This window comes from Pteronotus mesoamericanus, unplaced genomic scaffold (assembly GCF_021234165.1).
Source record: "Pteronotus mesoamericanus isolate MK-2021 breed Mesoamerican mustached bat unplaced genomic scaffold, CSHL_Meso_final scaffold_174, whole genome shotgun sequence".
NCBI classification, from domain to species: Eukaryota; Metazoa; Chordata; class Mammalia; order Chiroptera; family Mormoopidae; genus Pteronotus; species Pteronotus mesoamericanus.
Genome location: NW_026555309.1, coordinates 14417043 through 14424027, shown reverse-complemented (window position 1 = coordinate 14424027; position 6985 = coordinate 14417043).

Below are 6985 nucleotides of genomic sequence, written 5' to 3'. Positions count from 1 at the left end.
AACGCGGCGCGCGCCCCCGCGGCCAGCGCTGGAGTCGGAGGGTGCAGCCCCGGCGTCTGGAGCTGGGAGCGGCGCGGTCCAGCGACGGGCGGCGGCGTCCACCCCTAAACTCCCCTGCGCGCCTAGTGCATCTGCACCTCGAGGACGCCGGTCCTGGCTGCTGAAGAGCCGCATGGAACCAGCGCCCTTCGCCAGTCCGTGCGGGCTGGACTGGGACCCGAGGAGGAGAATTCCAAGCCAACCCACCAGAAGCGCAAAACTAAAGGCCAGTGGGGTCCAGTCTCTGCCTATGCGACATTTAGTCTTAGAACATAGGGTCACCTTGTCTGATTCTTCCTGTTGAATCTGAAACTATGGACGCTTGGAAGCTGCATTTGGAAGGAGCAGTGCTTACCGCCTCATCTTTATCTTTTCATTTATTCCGCAAATATTTATCAAGTTACTATTCTGTGGAAAAAAATTGCGCTGGACCCTGGGAATAATTCAAAGATAGTAAGACTCATTCCCTCATCCAGGAGACAGATACTTAAACCGTAACCATACCCTCAGATACAGAACAAACAGGAGACTTGACTTTAACTACCCCTGCACTTTCGTCCCTCTTGGCCTTATCCGTGCTGCTCTTCCGAAGTAAACACCTTTAGGACTATTCAAGCTTCGTCTCTTTCAAGAAACTTCCCCAGACAACTCCCACACTTCCCTCTTCCAGGCAGCCATGGGGCCCCTTACTCTGCAGCATATTCTGTTGATTTTCTCCTGTCTCCCGTAGTCTAGACTTTGAGCTCTTGGAGGCAGAGGAAATGCAATTTTAGTCCTATATTCCTCAGCACCTTGTACTGATCAAAGTTTGTTTTGGACAAATGTATGTCCCCACTTTCGTTCCCTCTCATAGAACTCCTCTTATTCTCTCATGTTACAGTGTATACCTTTCTTCTCCTGTTCTGCTCATTCAGCAAGTTATCTATTGAATGCCTGGTGTATTCCAATTATGCCGGGTCCTGAGCATGGAGTGTTAATTGCGCATCAGAAGAGCCTTTGCTTTTATAGAGCTCAGTCTCTTGGAGGACTAATCAAACACATATATGTAAAATTGCAAATGAGATATATGTTACTGCATCAACTTTTGCTTCATAACAGACCACCACAAAACCTTGTGGAACACAACAGCCTTTTAGTTAACTCAGGATTTTCTGAGTGGGCTGGGTGGTTCTTTTATTATACTTTGGTTCTGCTCAGTGGGACTCTTTCATACAGTTTTGGTCAGCTGGTGGGTCTGCTGGTGGCTAGATGAGCTAGGATGTCCTCACTCAAAGAGGCAAGAGAGGCAACATGTTAGTGGCCACTTTTGCAACATAACACAGGTACTAAGGAAAAGTACATGGTGCCAAGAGACCATGTATTTAATACAGAAGTTTGGTTTGAGCTGCATTGTCAGGGAAAGGACTTCATTGAGAAAGTGACATTTGAGCTGAGATCCAAAGATTGGGAAGGGGCTAATTAGGTGAAGACAGAGGGAAAAACAGTCCAAAGAGTGGGACAGTGTAGGCGAATTGCCCTCCCTCCAACCCCATCCTTAGCTCTATCCAGCTTCTACTTCTCAGAAGGTGGTACCAATCTCTAGCTGATTGTTGTCAAAAAATCTAAGAGACATTCTTCTTTTCCCCAGGCACACTGGCCATTCCTACTTATTGCACCTCCAAAAAATATACATCCTCAATCACTCCTTCATTTCTTCTCTTTTTTTCCCCTTCTTCATTTCTTCTACATCACCATAATCAAAGCTACCATCATCATTAATTTATTGATATGATAAATGTCGATACCATATCAATAAATGATATGATGAAGTAATCTTTATTACAAACCTTTTCACTGGCTTCTCCATGTCCACTGTTACACACTGCAATGCAAAATAAAAAATGTAGATCAGTTCCTTCCAGTCTTTCAAAGCCTCCGCTGACTGAATGTTTGTGTCTCCTCCAAATTCATATGTTAGAATCCTAACCCCTAAGATGATGATATGAGGAGGTGGAGCCTTTGGGAATACTTAAATCATGAGAGTGGAGCCTTCATGAATGGGATTAATGTTCTTATAAAAAGAGAGCCTAGCTCCTTCTGCCATGTTACACTAAGAAGATGGCCACCGAAGAGGATGAGGTTCTTACTAAACACTGACTTTGTCAGCACCATGATCTTGGACTTCACAGCCTCCAGAAATGTGAGAAATAAATTTCTGTTTTCTATATACCACCTAGTTTATGGTATTTTCGTTACAGTAACTCAAATGAACTATGTATGTTTAAAATAAAAATTTAAATTCTTACTCTGGCTATTAAGGCTCTATCTCATTCTTGCCTACCCCCATATGCTCTCTCATTACCACACTGTGATATAGCTATGATATCTTTCTTTCTTTATAAAGAATAAAAAAAATTTTATTTATTTTTAGACAAGGGAAGGGAGGGAGAAAGAGAAGGAAACATCAATGTGTGATTGCCTCTCACATGCCCCCCATTGGGGACCTGGCCCGCAACCCAGGCATGTGTCCAAGGCTGAGAATTGAACCGGCAACACTTTGATTCACAGGGTGGCTCAATCCACTGAGCCACACCACCCAGGACTAATCTCTTTCTTTCTTTACCTAGCATATATCTAGCTCATTTCAGACTCAGTTTTGTGTTTATTGTTTTCTCTGCCTAGAACATACCTTCCTCAGAACAGCGTATAACAGCTAACCCCTTCTTATCACATAGAATTCTGTTTAAAAGACACCTACAAAGTGAGCCTTTCTCTGATCACCTTATTACCATATCACATTGTTTTGTTTCCTCTGAAGCACATGTAATGCTCTTAAATTATTTGTTTGTATGCTATTTCTGTTTCTCATGACTAGAATATATTCTCCATGAGACTAGGCACTTTGATATCTTATTCACATATAATAATATTCCCCATGCCACCACAGTCCTTGACTTGTAGTAGGAACTCAATAATTAGCTGAGTTTATCAGTGAATAAATGAGTTAATGAGTGAAAACCCCATGGCAGAGGGCTCATGATGTGCGTGAGGAAATGTAAGAAAACCAGTGAGGCAGGAGTGGAGGAGGCGGGCATCATGACATGTGATATAGCTGGAGAGGTAGGTAGGGTCTGGTCTTGTAGGACATTTTGACCATGCTAAGAAGTTTGGTCAGAGTTCTCCAGAGAAACAGGGCTAACAGAAAAAGTATATGAGATACTACATCTATGTATACATAGTATACATAGTATACATATACATAGTATACAGATATACAGTTTTATTATAAAAACTTGGCCCATGTGAGTATGGAGGCTAAGTCCCAATGTATGTTGTCAGCAAGCTGGAGACCCAGGAAAGCTCATGGTCCAAATGCCAGTCCAAAAGCTGGCAGGCTCAAGACTGAAGAAGAGCTGATCTTTCTGGCCAAGTCTGAACTCTGGGAAACAAACAAAAAACCAAAAAACCAATATCCCAGATTACACAGCCAGGCAGGAGTTCTCCTTCCTTTGCCTTTTTATTTTGGCTTACTCACTTTGGGGAGGGCGATCTGTTTTACTCAATGTACCAATTCAAACATTAATCTTATGCAGAAACACCCTCTCAAACACACTTGGAATAGTGCTTGGGCAGAAGTCTGGGCATCTTGTGTCCCAATTAAGTTGACACAATTAAACACCATAGTCCTTATCTTAGTATTGATGTGAGTATGTTTCAGCAAGTCATGTAACTCTTACATCTTTTAGCAAATGCCTCATGTATTGGATAGTAATTGTTGAACAAATGTATATTGGATTGTACTTCTTCAATCTCAAACCAATATATGAAATGAATGTGTTCTAGAAACGCTTCTTCTGAGATCTGGGCTCTTTGATCTTACAACAGACATTTTAAAGCATGCATCAACACAACTGTTCTCAAGTCTTTTCACTGCTACTTTCTCCTAGGACACCTCATCTCAGAGAACAAGAGCTGCGAATGGGAAGGCCAAGTCCCTTGGCTAATGTCACATGATGAGATAGTAGGGGGGCTGGACTTAAATCTTTTGTCTTCCCTCTCCAATCTCTTTCCACTGTATCAGAACCAACCTTTCTCTCCCTCTTGCTCTTTCTCTGACTCTCTCTCTTTTTTTCTCTCTCTATCATTTTGATTTTTTTGCAAAGTTCTTAAACAAATGTAAATGTAAGTAAATTACTTTAAGTAGTCAATCAATGCCATTCCTTGTGTAGAATAATGACAAGGTGTGTCCATAATCAGTGAATCATTGAGAATAGCATCCAAATTATTGTTTGGACGCTCTGGGAATTATTGTTTCAGGGTACAAGCAGTATAACCTGATTTTCCAGCAACTTTTCTTAAACAACTACTGACTTCACAGACTTTTTCTTAAACTACTACATGCTATCTGTATTTTTATTGTACAAACAGAGCAATCTTATTTTGCATCACAATAAATGAATTCCAATTATTTAGGATGATTTAAGAGAGATCCAGTAGAGGCAAAGAGTTCATTAACCACATTCACTCATTTACTCAGCACTACTTACTGAGAACTTGTCATGTGCTAGCGGCTGGATTTACCATTCTTTAACCCAAGTGTTCTGGGAAAGGTGGAAGTAGATAGGTATACACACAACTGGATCATTATTTGAAATTTTGTTCAGTCTTATTTGGAGGTAATGAGGTAGTTTAATTATTTTATTTAAATTATGTTATTGCTTTGTCAATCTTAGTTTTCTCCTCCCCACTTCTTTTGTCTCATTTGGAAATGAAGGACTATTATAGACTCTTTATTTGCTATTAACTATGCCTAAATAATATAACTCCAGATGCAGCCATTCTATGTCAAATAGCTTAAGCAAATTGTTTTAATAGAAATAAAACCTCTCTCCAGCAAAAGACTTAGTTTTCATTTGTTTGGTTTTGTTTAGTTTTCACTCTTTAAAGTTTCAGTATTTGAGTGGTGAATTTAGTACGTGCTTAGTATGGTACCTAACATAGTAAGTGCTCCAAAAATGTTAGCTCCTATTAATATCATAGATCTGTCAGTATTTTCTAATTTAAAAAAATTCAAAAAATAAGGTAGAACTTTTTAACAATATTGTTAATATTGTTAAGTAATATCGATAGTTTTACTTATTAAGGTCTTGTTCTTGACACTTTACTAAGCACTATTAGCATGTATCTCATTATTAGTACATTAATTGTTCATATTGCCTTGAAAACAACATAAACTAAAACAAACCAGCCTTCCCACTCCCCACTCAGAGGGTATGTCAAAGGGACAGAGGGGCCCATTGATGGAGCTCCCAATGGCCAGAACTGGAACAATTTGAGTAATAAAATAAAGTAGTGATGGATTGTAACCCAAAGTAAAAAAATAAATATCTCTGTGTCCATGCTGAGACAAATGAATGAATGAATGAATAATAAGAGATAAATCTTCCATGCAGAGAATTCCAAATAATTTACGTAGATACTCTGCCTTCAGAGAAGGTATAGCATAGCTACCCACTCCTCCCTTAAGTGTGGACAGCACAGAGTGACTTCATTCCAAAGAAGGGGAAAAAAAAGAGTAACTGTACAGTGGAGAAATATGAGAAACACCACCTCAGCCAGGAGATTAAGGTCAATATTGACAGTCATAAGTCATGTTACTAGTATGTACCCTTTATGCTATGCGATGAAAATGGTATCTTCTCCTTGTGGTCTTCTTCTTCAGAATCCATAAACTCATTATAACCATGAGAAACACATTAGATAAATCCCAGTACAGGGACATTTTACAAAATACTTGACCAGTACTCTTCAAAATTGTCAAAGTCATCAAAAATAAGCAAAGGCAAGAGAAGCTGAAGGAAACATGACAACTAAATGTAATCTGGTACCTTGAATGGAGTCCTGGGACATGAAATAGACATCAGGTAAAAACTAAGGAAATGTGAATAAAATATGTAACAAAGTAAAGCAAAGCTTTTTGACTTAAATATTATATATATTCATTGTTAGAAGTTTCATTAAAACTTGAGTGTAATAAAGAAAAAATGTCAATGGTATACGATAAAATGTTATGTTACTATTAGGTGAATATTTTTCTAGATTAATCTATCTACCTCTTCTAGATCTATCTATCTATCTATCTATTAAATAGGTGGAGGTAGAGCATATACATATATACATATACAGATACATACATTTATAGTATTTGTAGTAGGCATGAAGGTAATCTTATAAAATAGGATTTTTGTGTTTCAAAATTTTATTTTGAGCATTATTTAATTTTTATGTTATGAAGTATATCAAACATATAGAACATAATAAACTGAGCCCTACATATTCATTGGGAAGATTTTACCATATTCACTTCAGATTTTTAAAAAATAAGCAATAGTTTTGTCTGAGGTAAAGCCCTACCATTTCATCTTGTTCCTTCTCTTTCATTTTTATCATGACAATCGCTATCTTCAAGGTGTTGCATATTCTTTCCATTCCTGTTTGTATATTACTTTATATGTAATATAAAATATATAGCCATTAATGATGTAGTATTTCTTTATGTTTATAAACTTTATATAACTGGTATAATATTTTAAATACATTTAAAAATTTACTCTTTTAAAAATTATTTTATTTTATTTTTTTTCCATCTCCATTTATCTCCCCTATATCCTCTCCCACTTCCATCTACCCCCTGCCGCCATCACCACGCTGTTGTCTGTGTCCATGAGTTCTTTCTCCTTTTTTCTCTTTTGTTTAATCCCTCCAACCCCCCAGCTTCTCCTCCCTTCCTCTGCCGCGAGCTGTCAGCCTGCTCTTTATCTATGAATCTGTTTCTACGTTGCTTGTTAGTTCAGTTTGTTCATTAGATTCCACATATGGGTGGAATCATATGGTACTTGTCTTTCTCTGACTGGCCTATTTCACTTAGCATCATGTTCCCCGGGTCCATTCATTCCATCACAAAGGG